This window comes from Patella vulgata, chromosome 3 (assembly GCF_932274485.2).
Source record: "Patella vulgata chromosome 3, xgPatVulg1.2, whole genome shotgun sequence".
NCBI lineage: Eukaryota > Metazoa > Mollusca > Gastropoda > Patellidae > Patella > Patella vulgata.
Genome location: NC_065881.2, coordinates 29,264,813 through 29,282,106, shown reverse-complemented (window position 1 = coordinate 29,282,106; position 17,294 = coordinate 29,264,813). Strand labels below are relative to the sequence as shown.

At 36.8% G+C, this 17,294-nt stretch overlaps 1 protein-coding gene across 1 annotated transcript in view; it reads left to right on the top strand.

Annotated features, from left to right (window-relative positions):
• Positions 1–363: 363 nt before the first annotated feature.
• LOC126816898 (uncharacterized) overlaps positions 364–17,294 on the top strand; it is a 76,246-nt gene continuing 59,315 nt past the window's right edge. Inside the window, exon 1 of the mRNA XM_050543704.2 lies at positions 364–490. The gene's annotated coding sequence lies outside the window, so the exon portion shown is untranslated. The remainder of the gene's footprint in view (positions 491–17,294) is intronic.

Sequence of the window (17,294 nt, the reverse complement as noted above, 5' to 3'; positions counted from 1 at the left end):
ATGTTCCCCATAACAGGTAAGACTGGGTGTGTACGAAATGTTACAGGCGAATTTTGGAAGGAAGTTTTAATTAATTTCTTCCAAATTCTGAACATTCCATTTTTGTGAAAATGGCAAGGTCTGGAAAACGTGACCTTGAATACGTCCAGGCTCCTACTAACTAACCGCTGTACTTCCATTGGACAAATTTTATGACGTCATAGGTCAGTCATTTTAACTTCCTGACGCCCTTTTGTCTACGAGTTCATTTGTTATTTCCGCGAATGAGATCTGTGCGCAGGCGCGGTAAGAATAAAGACAAATCATTGGCCCGCTCTTTTCATTTATGCATGCTAGATGACGTAGATTTTACATCACGTGATCCGCAAGTCGCCATGATGGAAAGGAGAACTCTTTCGAAGGAAGATGTTGAAGACCAAAATACCAAATGACTTTTGATGATGTTGAAATTACTGTTGTGGCGCTCCATAATTTGTTTTAACCGTTGAAGGTAATTTCTAAACCAGACCACAAAATGTAGTATGGTCAATCAGTCCAGTATTGAAGCTAGAGAATTTATAATTTTATTCAGGGTGTACTGTGAAGGTTTTGCCAAGGGAGCCGCATATTGTGAATGTTCTCATACCACGACTCGTTGAGAGATAGCACGCGCTACAGGCATTCAAACTTTGATAGTGCGTGGTGAGTGTTTGGTGTCATTCAAATATGGCGGCCCCCATAACATGTGCTGTTTGTTGAACACATTTATTATGGTTGACTTTCGACAAGTTTCGTTGTATTCTTGTCGTATTTAAAATTTTGACAATATCTTAGTACGACAGTAGTACTACTACTAGTAAGTAGTAGTAGGCCTACCCGTACTTACTCAGTTACTGTCCAGGTCATATCCAACAACAAATTATTTTCATCTTTTTTTTTTCTTATTAACTCAGTAACTTTCAGATTTGAAATCAAAAGCCATTCAGGCCAGTAGATTACAATTTATTTTACAAGCCCACTAGACCCAATTTCACTGGCCCAAAAATTTGGGTAGGTGACGCTTCGGACTCGGGGAATTTGTACGTTGAAAAGTAAAAGGTTGAATACAAACGATTTTATGAAAATAACATGCAAGTAAAATTCACCGCCCGCCGTCAATTACAGCATGTGGAGTCGTAGATCACGCACCGTATATATACTATTCAAAAAAAGTAGGGGATATTTGATTTTTAAGTGTTATTAAAGTCACCTAATGAAACTGACGAAGAAACAAATGACAAAATGAAATGAAGTTCACATTCATCGATTTATTCAAAATGATCGTTAGACTAAGTAAGGCACAGACTGACCATTATAAGGGTAAAATGATACCTGGGGTCAAACAGCAAAGTTACCACAGCATCACAACCAAGTCAGTAACGGGTAAATCCTCCTCTGTTTGCCAAACAAGCATTGATCCGACGTGGCATACTCCTAATGAGACGTCTAAGGTCATTTTGGTCCAGATTGTCCCATTCCTGTTGCAACGCAGCAGCAAGTTCTTGGACATTGGCAGGACGTTGTTGACGTTGATGTAACCTCTGTCCAAGCATGTCCCAGACATGCTCGATGGGGGAGAGGTCGGGACTCAGTGCTGGCCAAGGTAATGTGGTGATGTTCTGTTGTTGGGGGTAACCTGTAACGATCCTGGCCCTGTGACATCTTGCGTTGTCATCCTGGAAGATGAAACGGCGGCCATGACGTCGTGCGAACGGCACAACATGGACTGCCAAGATGTTGTCCCGGTAGTACTGGCCTGTAACACGCCCTGCAACAACATGTAAAGCCGTTCTTCCAGCAACAGTGATGCCTCTCCACACCATAACAGAACCACCCCCAAATCGATCATGTCTGATGACGTTAACGTCTTGGAAGCGCTCGTTTCGACGACGCCACACCCACCTACGTCTGTCCAAAAAATCAACAGTGAACCTTGACTCATCTGAAAACATCACATTGCTCCAGCGTCGATTATCCCAGTGTTGACGATCCCTACACCAACGACGTCTTGCCTGAATGATGATCTCTCAAACAAGGGATCACGCGAGGACGTCGGGCGCGAAGGTGACCCCTATGCAGTCGATTCCGAATCGTCTGGCCACTCACTCTCACACCAGTGTCTGTTTGAAGACGAGCGCTGATCTGATTTGCTGTGATGACAAGATTTCTCAAGGCCAAGGTACGGATAAATCGATCCTGGGCTTGAGTTGTCGCCCTTGGTCGACCTGAGCGTGGTCTGTCCTGTACAGATTGTGTATCACGGTATCTGGACCATAGCCTGCTTATGACAGACTGAGAAACATTCATCGTCCGCGCCACAACCGCCTGTGTTGTGCCGATCTGTAGCATGCCAAGGGCACGTAACCTTTCATTTTGGGTAAGCCGACGCATATCAAAATTTGTTTTCTGGTCACTAAAACAATTAAACTGATGTTTCCACCCTGGAATTCAATGCCACAATGACTGTAACATTCAAAGTCAAAGTCGTGCAAATCTTGGGTTGGACCCCCATGATGATCCCAAGCATCACCTGCATTCCATGCGGTAGCTATTGGTGCGTTTGGGCGTCACATGTAACTGGAAATGTTTCTTCTGTTAGGTTCTATAGTGACTTTTTTCGTAGTCATTTGCATATTTTAGTATTATGCCCCCAAAATCAAATATCCCCTACTTTTTTTGAATAGTATATACCGCTTATTAAGGAACGTCAAAATTTCCAATGTTGAATATTTATGAAAAGTATGTTTTAGTTCTTTATATTGATATGTTATATATCTGTAATATGTACAAAGTGGATATTTAACTTTATACGGCAAAGTATCTACTTCCGCTATTTTACCGTACATCGTTTCTGATTCAAAATGGCGGAAAGTACAGATATATTCCGCCATTTTGGTAACTCGTCTTTCAAGTTCGGTGCAGAAGCATGAATTTACGGGAAAAACATAAACCACTGACAGGCTTAGTACTTAATTAAAAACCAAAATCTGCAGAAATGCACCCTCGACCAAAATAGAATAATATTCTAAATGCTTTTCTACAATTTACATTTATTATCTTATTTTCTTTTAAAAATAATTCTCCAGTTTCTACCATAGAAATTCAAGTATGGCTATTTCGTTCCTTTATAAGAAACGGAAAAAAGGAGCAATGTTAGACAAAAAACAAATAGAACTGTTGGGTTAGGTTTTGGGTTAAGGTTAGGTTTTGGGTTATGGGTTAATGTCAGACGGCATTGCCAAAGCGAAAACTGCCAAGTCCAGGTATCAGAGAACTGCACATGTTAAACGGAAGTGTACTGGCAAAATAGTAAATAAAGTAAAGTCATGAAACACATTGTTATTAAAAGGCTCCACCAAACGATAACCCATTAGCTGCACAGGTAGGTTTTCTTCATAATCATATAGGTCACTTCAGTATAAACTAACCTATCACTCTAAAATATCAAATGTCGCATCACACATATCCATACATACACAAACTAGGGTTGCTAAATTCCCGGGAATTTTCAAACAGGTTAAATTTCCCGGGAGTGTTTGGGGAATTTTGGGAATTTTCAGTTTGAAACCTGTGTCGCTATTAATGAGTTGCAAGTGACAGTAATATTTTAATAACTAAAAGATACAAAACATATTATCTGATATGTCATATATACTAAAATCTAATAACTAATAATGAGATAGATCTGTTAATGCACCGGTCAATAGGAATCTTGAACTACCCCCCTTCAAGCATTCACCCCGGATTGTCATTTAGCTCATTATTTTAGGGTCAAGATTCACCCCGCAATGCACTTGAAGCCAAGACACATTCACTGAAGATTCACTTTCTAACGCAGGTCCAAAAATAAACATTAGTTTAAGATTCACGCAATAGTCATCTTGAACTACCTACCCCAAGCATTCACCCTTGATGGTATTTTGCTCAATATTAGGGTAAAGATTCACCCCCAATTCAAGTACCGGATCTAGGTAGAGCAAAGTGGGACAAATGTCCCAGGCCTTCATTATTTGGGTCCCCCTAAAAAATTTGGCTCTTTGTCCCACCAGCCTGCAGAGCTTCGAGCTGGAGAAGGGATTAGGGCCCCCAAAAAGATGTGGTCCAAAGGATTTTCAGCGATCCATGGATTGGTGTGCCCCTAATTTTTACTAACTTACCTAATTTATCAATCCATGGACCTCTGAAAAGTGTCAATGAATCCGTTGGATTAAGCGCAATATATTTCATCTGAAGAAAATCGCTACTGGAATGGCCTCAGTTGCACAGAAATCAATCCTAATTTTACACATTTTATCGGTAGGAGAACCACCCAGACACTCCTTCGCTCCGTCAGCACTTGTGTTGAGTGCCTACTGTACAGGAATGGGAATTCTGGGAATGGTGAGGCCCATGCACTCAAATTATCTAAGGGTCAAGGACATCGCTGCATTTATGAAAATCATTCCTAATTTTCATAATTTCACCCTTTTTTCCATACGATTACATCATGTGTTACTACTCCGAGAATACACATGATAGCAAATGGCCGGCATTTAAAATACTATGCTAGTCTCTCAGACGATAACTTAATTCGCTATAAATTGTAAACAAAATTACCTTAGTTAGAAGACAAATATACCTAACATAAACTTTCGAAAAAAAATACTAGTCAAGAATATAAAACTGAGCCTACTGGGGGTCGGGCAAATTACTCATAGTTCCATTGGCGTCAGTTCATTTTACCTAAATATTCTAAAAATAGTAACAAACTTGACGTTATAGAAATAATTTGAATGTGGACCACGAAAACATCATAAAGACAATCGCGTCTACAATTATACAGTTGGAATTTCCTATGACAGCCAACGATAACAGACGGAGGTTCATTCGTTTTCAGAAAAAAACCACATTTTTAAAAATACAATATTTACTGAAAAATGTGTTGGTTGAAGATTCGACGTCTATTTGTGTTCAGCAATATTTTATTTTGTTCAAGATTCACCTTTGGCAAGTTTTTTTCTCACCAAAGATTCACAACTCTTTTCACATTTAGCTGGCTATTTTGACGTCAAGATTTGACGCCGACATGGCGTCGAATAGCCGTCGATGCTTGAGGGGGGGGTAGTTCAAGATGCCTATTGACCGGTGCATAAATTGTTCATACACAGCTAGGTTACACATTCTATAATTAATGCTCAAAGTTAGGTAACTCTGCCATTTCATCATTATCTACATGTACATCATCATCGGTGGATAAAAGGGAGATTTCAGGTTCAGATGAATCCTCATGAATATCTGAAATTTCTGTGCTGGAAGGATCGTCAGCTTCGAAGAGTTTCAAATTAGATCTTACACAGAACAACTTTCAACACTTCATTTGTTAATCTATTTCTAACTTTTGTATGAGTTTTAAACTTGTACCAAACAGAGACCAAATGCGTTCTGATGCTGCTGATGAAGGTGGTATTGCAAGAATTAATGAAGCTATACTCGAAACAGCTTCTGATGCACACAGTCCCTTCCACCAAGTTGATGCAGAAATATTTTTTGATGATGCCCAATAACTTTCTCCTTTCCACAATCCATCTTTTGACCGATATTTAGCCAAACTAGCCATTACTTTGTCTTCATTAAGTTTGTAGTGTGATGCAAGGGAACTAATGAATCCATATGCTTCATCAATTTCCATATCACCAAGAGGTAAAGTATTTCGGTAACAGTTGGGATCTAGCATATAGGCAGCGGCATGAATAGGCTTACGACAAAATTGCTTTCTTTTCTGTAAAAATCCAAGTACGGACTTCTCTTCAGCTTTTGTAAGTGGGGATTGCTGGACATTTTCAGTAAGTTTTGTTTCCAATTCATTGAAAATTCTAAACACATCAGATAGAATTGCTTTATCTCCTACTTTAGTTATTGCTTGAGCTATTGGTTCTATCAGCTTTAAAGTGTTTGATAACCTTGTCCAAAATATATCGTTATCAAGTAATATCTTTCGGATATCAGCTTCAATACTGATAGATACCATTATGGCTAACTCTTGCAGGGATTCTTTTCCATCTAAAAGACTTTTATACATTATGACTAGTTTTAATAGTTTATATAGATGAAAGTAAAAGATAAAAAGGAAATTCCAGTAAATAATTATAATTTTAGTATTTTTCAGTTCTAAAAATAGATTTAAAAATTCCCAACACTGAAAATTCCCGGAAAGTTTCCCACCCTTTGCAACCCTAACACAAACAGTCTTTACGTACATTGTTCCATATAGATATCGTAATATGAAACCTATGGGAATGCCTAAAAATTCTTGAAAGTCTGCGAATCTGCTTTCCCTCTGCGACCCTAAGATTCGTGCAATTCTGTAATCCGTATCCATGTAAATTTCTCCAAGTATCATGGTGCCAAACTGCCGTGCTAAATTGAATACTTCGCATTGAAGTGTAGAATTCAGATTCTAAAATATCCGTAATAAATTTAATATCAAAACACGACTTGACACCGTCCTTCCACAATTTCTTGTGAACACTCTACAGACTACATTTATCATCTGATTGTTTTGAAATTGATATATGTTGTTTGTATTAGTGAGATGAAGAAGCCTATTTAATTTCAATAACTTCCGTTAATTTCTTCTGGAGTTATGGCCCTTGTTTCAGTTTGTTGCACCTTGTGAACGCTTTAACAACAAAAGTTATCATCCGATCTGTATGAAATTTATATGCATCATTTAAATTAGTAAAACAAAGAAGCCTATTGAATTTCAGCAATTTCCGTTAATTACATCTAGAGTTATGACCCTTGTTTCACTTTGTTGAATCTTGTGAACGCTCTAATGACAAGTTATCATCCCATCTTTTTGAAATTTATATGCATCATTTAAATTAGTGAAACGAAGAAGCCTATTGAATTTCAGCAATTTCCGTTAATTACATCTAGAGTTATGGCCCTTGTTTCACTTTGTTGAATCTTGGGAACACTCTAATGACAACATTTATCATTCAGTCTGTTTGAAATTGATATGCATCATTTAAATTAGTGAAACGAAGAAGCCTATTGAATTTCAGCAATTTTCGTTAATTACGCCGTGAGTTATGGCCCTTGTTGTACCTTGTGAATGCTCTAACAACAAAAGTTATCAAATGATCTGTATGAAATTTATATGCATCATTTAAATTAGTGAAACAAAGAAGCCTATTGAATTTCAGCAATTTCCGTTAATTACATCTAGAGTTATGGCCCTTGTTTCACTTTGTTGAATCTTGTGATCGCTCTAATGACAACAGTTATCATCCGATCTGTTTAAAATTTATATGCATCATTTAAATTAGTGAAACGAAGAAGCCTATTGAATTTCAGCAATTTCCGTTAATTACACCATGAGTTATAGCCCTTGTTTCACTTTGTTATACCTTGTGAACGTTCGAACGACAAAATTTATCATCCGATCTGTTTGAAATTGATATGCATCATTTAAATTAGTGAAACGAAGAAGCCTATTTAATTTCAGCAATTTCCGTTAATTAAGCCGTGTGTTATGGCCCTTGTTTCACTTTGTTGTTCCTTGGGAACGTTCGAACGACAAAAGTTATCATCCGATCTGTATGATATTTATATGCATTATTTGGATTAGTAAAACTAAAAAGCCTGTGGAATTTCAACAATTTCAGTAGATTACTTCCAAAGTTACAGCCCTTGTTTTAGTTTTTAGAACCTTGTGAACCCTCAAACGACGAAAAATTATAATGTCATCTGTGTGAAATTGTCTATTAAATTCCCCTAATTACCTACAAAAGAATAAATATGCGACAACCCTTGTCGGTTGCCCGGACGATTTAGCTGCTGTGGGCGTATGTTTTGTTGCCAGGGAACCTATCTTTTGTGGTGTCATATTTCACTTCATATCGAAACTATCAAATACGTAGATGTAAATTCATTAGTGTTGAAACTACTATTCGGATATTCGTTAACGGATACAAAATAAGGGTTATCCCAATCATTTTAATATCCATTTACTATTCGTTACAATATATTCTGACATTCCGTATGCTCTATATTTAGCCATTTTTACCTCTGATTACTTAACGCCCCCTGGAATAGTCATTTTGGTGTTTTTATAGTGATGCCATATTTCATTTCATATCGAAACTATCAAATACGTAGATGTAAATTGACTAAATTCATTAGTGTTGAAACTACTATTCGGATATTCGTTAACGGATACAAAATAAGGGTTACCCGAATCATTTTAATATCCGTTTACTATTCATTACAATATATTCTGACATTCCGTATGCTCTATATTTAGCCATTTATACCTCTGATTACTTTGAAATTTTCCCCAATGCAATTGATCACGTACGCAGCTCTGAGCATAATTAATGTCAACATTATGCGTATTATATTTAGTGATAGTAACTAATAAAATTATTAATGCAGTGCAACGAAAACAGTAGTCTAAATAAAATCAAATATTCATTCATCCCCTGCGCTAGTTTACGGCATACGAGTTTAGACTGTGTTTTGACTTCACGCAATGAAATTTATTCATAACGACCTAGGTCAAGTATATTCCCACTCACTGATTGGTTCAATAGTTGTAGATTATCAGAATGAGGCAAATGACCTTGGCGGAATAAATGGCACATGTTTTTATTTTACTTTTTTCATTCGTGTTGATTGAGCAAAATGATAAGTGGGAGGGTGCGGATTACAGGAGTAGTTATACTATACAAATTTCTTCACCTCATTGATTTTTATACGCCCACATTGAAATATGGTCGTATACTGTCGTCGGTCGGTCCAGCGTCCACTTTGAAAAATCTTGTGGACGCTCTAGAGGCTAAAGTTAATATCCGATTGACTTTAGATTTATATACAGTGTTTAAGGCCATGAAACGAAGAAGCCTATTGATTTTCAATGATTTTCGATAATTACTGCCAGAGTTATGGCCCTTGATCACTTCAAAAAATCTTCTGTACGCTCTAGAGGCCAAAGTTAATACCCGATTGACTTTAAATTTATACACAGTGCTTAAGGTCATGAGACGAAGAAGCCTATTTATTTTCAGCGATTTACGATAATTACTACCAGAGTTATGGCCCTTGGTCACTTTGAAAAATCTTGTGGACTCGAGAGGCTAATTGGAGGTCGGGTGTTCGATCCCTGCATTGGCCGAGAAAGTTCATCCAGATTTTCCGGCGTGGTTCTCCCTTGTCAGTGATGCAGGACGGAGGGGCTGACAAGGAAAGCTGTCTAGTCGTTCGGATGGGACGAAAAACCGAGGTCCCGTGTACACATTGGCGTGCACGTAAAAGATCCCTTGGCAGTTGGAATTCGATATAAGAGTAGGCCGTAGTGCCGCTGTCCGGGCAAAATTTCCCTCATAGCACACTGTATGGCGTATGCCCGTCTTCATTAGCCCAGGTTAGGAGCAGAACAGTAGGACGTTAAACCCCATTTCATTTCATTTCATTTCATTTCGAGAGGCTAAAGTTAATATCCGATTGACTTTAAATTTATACGCAGTGTTAAAGGTCATGAGATGAAGCCTATTGATTTTCAGCGATTTCCGATAATTACTGCCAGAGTTATGGCCCTTGATCACTTCAAAAAATCTTGTGGATGCTCTAGAGGCTAAAGTTAATATCAGATTGACTTTAAATTTATATACTGTGTTTAAGGCCATGAAATGAAAAAGCCTATTGATTTTCAGCGATTTCCAATAATTACTGTCAGAGTTATAGCCCTTGATCACTTCAAAAAATCTTGTGGACGCTCTAGAGGCTAAAGTTAATATCCAATTGACTTTAAATTTATACACAGTGTTTAAGGTCATGAGACGAAGAAGCCTATTGATTTTCAGCGATTTCCGATAATTACTGCCAGAGTTATGGTCCTTGATCACTTCAAAAAATCTTGTGGACGCTCTAGAGGCTAAAGTTAATATCCGATTTACTTTAAATTTATACACAGTGTTTAAGGTCATGAGGCGAAGAAGCCTATTGATTTTAAGCGATTTCTGATAATTACTGCCAGAGTTATGGCCCTTGATCACTTCAAAAAATCTTGTGGACGATCTAGAGGCTAAAGTTAATATCCGATTTACTTTAAATTTATACACAGTGTTTAAGGTCATGAGACGAAGAATCCTATTGATTTTAAGCGATTTCAGATAATTACTGCCAGAGTTATGGTCCTTGATCACTTTTAAAAATCTTGTGGGCGCTCTAGAAGCCAAAGTTAATATCCGATTGACTTTAAATTTATACACAGTGTTTAATGTCATGAGACGAAGAAGCCTATTGATTTTTAGCGATTTCCTATAATTACTGCCAGAGTTATGGCCCTTGATCCCTTTGAAAAATCTTGTGGACGCTCTAGAGGCTAAAGTTAATATCCGATTGACTTTAAACTTATACACAGTGTTTAATGTCATGAGATGAAGAAGCCTATTGATTTTCGGCGATTTCTGATAAGTTCTGCCAGAGTTATGGCCCTTGATCCCTTTGAAAAATCTTGTGGACGCTCTAGAGGCCAAAGTTAATATCCGATCGACTTTAAATTTATACACAGTGTTTAATGTCATGAGACGAAGAATCCTATTGATTTTCGGCGATTTCTGATAATTACTGCCAGAGTTATGGCCCTTGATCACTTTGAAAAATCTTCTGACGCTCTAGAGGCTAAAGTTATCATCTGATTGACTTCAGATTGATACAGAGTTTAAGGTCTTGAGACGAACAAGTATATAGAATTTCAATGAATTTTTATGACTTGAACAACTAAATCCATGATGTTAAAAGTTTTCTATACTAAACATTAGCATGGGGCAGAACTTTATAAAAACCAAACAAATTCTAATGGTTTTCTGATAATTACTTAATTAGTTGTTACTCTTTATCAGATTTTAATGTATTATAAATGTTTAATTACCGAAAAAAGTGAAATTATGCGACAACTCTTGTTGACTCCTCGGATGAATTAGCTGCTGTGGGCGTATGTTTCGTTGCCTGGCAACCTATCTTTTTCTTCGTGGCTCAACCAATTTGCAAATCGAAAGTACGATTTCATACTCGGCATACACAGGCACTCATAAACATTGAAACAAGTAAGAAATTATGAGTACCGGTATATGAACTTTTGATGTAATTTTGTTCAAGAATTTCACTTCTCTGATCCGATTTTCAACACTAAAATTCATGAAATACAACTTTAAGGTTAATTATGTTTCAATTTTCACATTTGTGTAATAATTACTCCGGTTTCCCCAGCAACTCCAAAATACATAGGTTTTCTCAAAAATTCCATTTTGTCTTTTGAAGTGATTTTGCTCAATTTTTTCAGCAAAAATGGTCTTATATCCAGGTTGTATCTGAAATATTGAACTTGGTTTTTATGCATTTTAAAATCAGTAGCTATCAAGTAAGATTAACAGAAAAAAAAAAGTAAAAATATTTATATGCCTTCTCTCAAAAGCTGGATATATTATAATTATGTTCATTTTTGAACAATTGTCCTCGGCACACAATTGCCTATTTTTGGGGCATTTTAGGGACATTAATGAAATAAGGAATGGAGATACGGAAGTGAAATTATGGGAATATGTCAAAGTTTGTGAATTTTTAAAATGACATATTTCCAATCCGCAATATATTTTCAATTTTGGTTGTCATGGCAACCGAAATGGAAAATATGCAATTTTTGACCATTTTCAACGCTATTTTTATACGCCCACATTGAAATGTGGACGTATATTGCCGTCAGTCCGTCCGTTAATCGGCCTCAATTTCTTGTGACCGCTCTAATGCCAAAAGTTATCATCCAATTGTTTTAAAATTGATATATGTTGTTACATTAGTGAGATGAAGAAGCCTATTTAATTTCAATAATTTCCATTTATTACGTCTAGAGTTATGGCCCTTGTTTCACTTGTGAATGTTCTAATGCCAAAAGTTAACATACGATCTTTGTGAAATTTATATGCAATATTTAAGTTAGTGAAACGAAGAAGCCTATTGAATTTCAACAATTTCTGTTTATTATGTCTAGAGTTATGGCCCTTGTTTCACTTTATTGAACCTTGTGAACGTTCTAACTCCAGAAGTTATCATCCGATCTTTCTGAAATTTACATGCATTATTTAAATTAGTGAAACGAACTAAGCCTATTGAATTTCAGCATTTTCTGTTGATTACGTCTAGAGTTATGGCCCTTGTTTCACTTTATTGAACCTTGTGAACGCTCCAACGCCAAAAGTTATCATTCGACTTTTGTGAAATTTATATGTATGATTTAAATTAGTGAAACGAAGAAGCCTATTGAATTTTGGCAATTTCCGTTTATTACGTCTAGAGTTATGGCCCTTGTTTCACTTTATTGATCCTTGTGAATGCTCTCACGTCAAAAGTTATCATCTGATCTTTCTGAAATTTATATGCATTATTTAGATTGCTGAAAAGAAAAATCCTATTGAATTTCAGCAATTCCCGTTTATTACGTCGAGTGTTATGGCCCTTATTTTACTTTATTGATCCTTGTGAACGCTCCAACATCAAAAGTTATCATCCGATCTTTCTGAAATTTATATGCATTATTTAGGTTACTGAAACGAAGAAGCCTATTGAATTTCAGCAATTTCCGTTTATTACGTCTAGAGTTATGGCCCTTGTTTCACTTTATTGACCTTGTGAACGCTCTAACGTCAAAAGTTATCATTCGATCTTTCTGAAAATTATATGCATTATTTAAATTAGTGAGACGAAGAATCCTATTGAATTTCCGCAATTTCCGTTTATTACGTCTAGAGTTATGGCCCAATTGTAATTGTTCTTTAATAATGAGGTCAACTATTTTGGATAATGATTACTTACCGTACTGATAATTCAGAATAAAAAAATTGTCTACAAAGAATACAACATGGTAACAATTTGTTGTTAAAGGGGCTTCTATTTTAGTCAATTATCAATTCCTTTTGATGGCACGTGTGAATTCACATAATTAATTAGGAATCTTGACTGACAGTATGTCGGAGGGCCTGACAAGGACAGCTGTTTAGTCCTTCGGATGAGACGGAAAAACCGAGGTCCCGTGTATACATTGGAATGCACGTAAAAGATCCCTTGGCAGTCTTCATTAGCCCAGCATAGGAGCAGAACAGTAGGACGTTAAACCCCATTTCATTTCATTTCATCTGACAGTTACTCTTTGGTGCCGAAATGAAAAGGCCATCAAGGTATTATCGACTGATACGTGTTAATGTACATGTGTTCGGCAAGGTTGACGGCGATTTCTTGCTATGTGTGCTTAAAAACAGGACATGAAGGCATTTAACTCATTTGTGATTTAAACCTGAAGATATATTACTTGTTCAGGTGTGATTTATCAATTTAAAATGCATTGTGTGACTTATTTGTCAGAATGGAAATGGAGATACGGAAGTGAAATTATGGGAATATGTCAATAAGTTTGTGAATTTTTACTTTAAATTTATACACAGTGGTTAAGGTCATGAGACGAAGAATCCTATTGATTTTCAGCAATTTACGATAATTACTGCCAGAGTTATGACCCTTGATCACTTTGAAAAATCTTGTGGACGCTCTAGAGTCTAAAGTTAATATCCGATTGACTTTAAATTTATACACAGTGTTTAAGGTCATGAGACGAAGAAGCGACTGCTACACCAAGTTATTTATCGTGGTGTTATAGTGGCAATATTTTAAAAAAAACGACACGATAATCATATTTGGTCAAACTTTCACGATCTCCGTACTGTACATCTGAAATTGAATTAATGTAATATTGTACGCCAAAAACATTTTGTGGCATGTTTTACTTGTGATTGCCTACCTTCAACTGAAAAATTAACAATTTGCAGAACTAAGGCATCCGTAATGTATGAATAAAATTACATTTTGAGCAAATCATTTTGTGTATCACAATTTTCTGGGTTACAGTAGTCCCTTGAACGAACGAGTGACTAACTTGTACTGCAAATGACTATCTGTACCACTGAAATGTTCTAAAAGTTGTAAATTATACATACCTGTGTTTTCTTTTCTCAAGAAGGACTTGAGATTGTTTGCCATAACATCCCATGATAAATTTGATGGCTTAAGAAGAGGGTTCTTGACGCATATTACAACTTTCTGGTATTGGATTTCGTTGTTAAGTACAACCTTCTTTGCTGTTACATTGAGACCATTAATCAAGTTATTCACATCTTGCTCATTAAGACCGGGACCTCCTTGGCTCTTAACCCTCCCAGAAATGACAGCTTTCCGTTCGATGGCTTTCTGGCGTTTCTTAAGTAGTTCTTTTCGAACAGCAAGCAGATGAATTTTGTTTTTTTTCAATGACATCTTGTTCCTTTCGTCTGTGCCTATCACGTAATTTCTGGGCTTTCTTGGCAGAGTCTGATACGCAACCGCCCCTATTCCTCTTTCGGCTTCAGAAGAAACCAAGATGTGATCGGTTTATTATGTTTCATCATTGTTGTGAAACTTCGATGGTGCAGAGTGGCATTTCTCTTAGTAAACATGCTGAAGACAAGATCCGCTAGGTTTGCTTCAAGATATGTAACCTTGCTGGTAATCAACTTCCAGTATGGCCGGTCACAACAAAGAAGAGTATTCCAATTGCTGCTATCCAGGGCTCGAAATTCGTTTTTTCGTTCGAAGGCCAACTTTGGCCTACGATAGGCCAAAGTGCAACCTTGAACCAAGGCCAAAAATTGAAAATCCAAGGCCAATTTTTATGTCATGAATTATGATATTGTCAGCTTATTTAGAAGGTTTTAATATGTCGATCATATGTAAATCTGTTTATTGTAGATCTTGTTTCTCAGTCAAAATGTTGTTACAGGCCTGCCTATCACATCACGTTCAATATTTTTATTACTTTCACAAAAATAATGCATCCTTACAGTTACTGAGTTAAGGGAGAAAATTCTTATCGTACCGTTTTTAGTACAATTTTTTTATTCTAAAAAATATTTAAAAAATGGGCATGTAGCCATATTGAGAGTTGAAAGTATTGCTATATCATCGGTAGAGCTGGGTAAAATATCGATAAGATATGCCAAAAAGCACTATCGAGTACCGGTATCGTTCTCTTCGTCTATTTTTTTCGGGCGTGCGTAGAGGAGTCGACTCAATGTTTTCTGTGACTTAATCCTTTGTATATAATACAATGTCAATAGCCTACATCGGTCACTTTATATTTACTTCAAAGTCTCAATCTCAATTTAGCTTTTTAAAAAAAATGTTAAAATAAATTCACGCACATTTAAACAATACTTTAGTTTGAAACAATAATTGCCATATCATGGAATTCGCTAAATTGGAGATACCCGGATGTGTAAATAATTCAGAGTTTTTCCCCTTTCAGAATTTGTCTGCTCATTATAAAATTTTACATAGCAATGATGGATGACAAAAACGTTTGTATTTACTATTTCTTCTTTCAGAATCAAGGCTGTATTTTTCTTAATAATAAACAATTTACGAATTCGTGATAACAAGCTCTTTAGGCTATTACATTTTCTTTAGTTTTTGCACAAGAATCGACAACAATTTGTCCACCATGTTGGTATTTGTCGCGCTCACGTACGCAATGTTTTGAATCGACTCGTGCACATTTTATTTTGGTTCCTGCACATACATAGGCCTATCAATGGTATTTCGTCATTCAGAACCAAGGCTACATTATTTAAAAATGAAGAACAATATACGTAATATGAGACAGTTTATTATTAATTAGATGAACTAATTAGATGAACAAAAAACACATATCAGAGTATCACAACATCGTATGGTTTGACTTTAAAACACGTAATCCAGTCTTCATTACGACCGTGAAAATAAGATTGTTTCGATACTGATTATCGATAGTAAAAATAACTCGATACCCAGCACTAATCGGCGACCATACATGGCCGTGGATAGTTCAAAATCGGCCACGAATCTGCGGCCAAATTCTAAAATTCGAAGGCCATGGCCGCCGAGGCCGCCGGCAGTGTCGAGCCCTGCTGCTATCAGTACATCAATTGTGTCAGATTCACAATCCGCCAACACACTCTGAAGTTTTAGATTTGGGGCTTGTCTGAAGTTAGAGAAAAATTCAGCGATGTCTTTGCTTCCGATGTCTTTGCTTCCATCGCGCTGTTGAAACTCTTCATTACGCTTGCACGATCAGACATCAAACCCACAAGTTTGTGCATGATGGACTGAAATGTTTCTTCAGCATTTTCCACATCATAGACATCCGCCAATTCTCGAAGGAAGCTTGAAGCAACATCAAGTAGTGTCTCTGTGGCAACTAGTGTATAGCCCATACTAAGCACCTCTCCACTGGATAAAGTTGCCTGGTTCCCTACATACTTCCTACGATCACGCAATGTTCCATCAGTATGAAAATCAAAGCCATCAGACCTTAAGATTGCATCTGTGAGATGGCATTCAGCAAGAACATTACCCCCGTCAGCAAACCGCATAACACTTCCGTTACAGTTAAACAGACTTTTTCCTACACACTGAATTGCTGGTGAACAACGTGATGAAGAAATGGCTATCTCTCCAATTAGCTGTATTAATATTATGCATGTTACAACTGCATCAGAGTATCTGTTACCATCTTTCAGGATCGAAACAAACTTTTCATGGTGATCTGCTAATTCACTGGCTAATTTGTCACATTCCTGTTCATTCAATTCTCTCAACTTTCTCTTTCAGTTTCTCTATTGTTTGCCTACTTTCACTCAGCATACTTTGCAAGTTTTTCTTGGACTGCCTCAGGGAATTTATAACATCATCACAGCCTCCATTCTCATGCTGAATCAGAACTTTCTCTTTACTGGACAGGGTCTCTTCTCTTTCAAGGAGTTTCTTATACTTTACTCTGCCTTTTAATTCTATGTTCTCATCAACAGTCACATTGTGCAATTTAGTAAGATTACTATAACTTTCCTTCAATTCATGGAATTTGGTCTGTAATATACAATGTTCTGCATGCATTTTCCCTAAATTGGTGTTTGCCCCTTTTGCCTGCTCTTGATATGCACTCAGTTTTGCATTAAGTTTGTTCACTGCCAGTTCTCTCTCCGCTAACTCTCCTACTCTCCTTTTAACATACTCATTTCTCTTTTAACATACTCATTTCTCTGCCATGTCAGTGCATTAATTTCATCTTATCACTTAATAATGTAGGCCTAACTTCTTCTTGCTCTAAAATTGTAGGTTGATTCTCTGTTTGTTGGCTACTAGTAGGTGTCACAACTCCCATTGCTCGTGTTGGA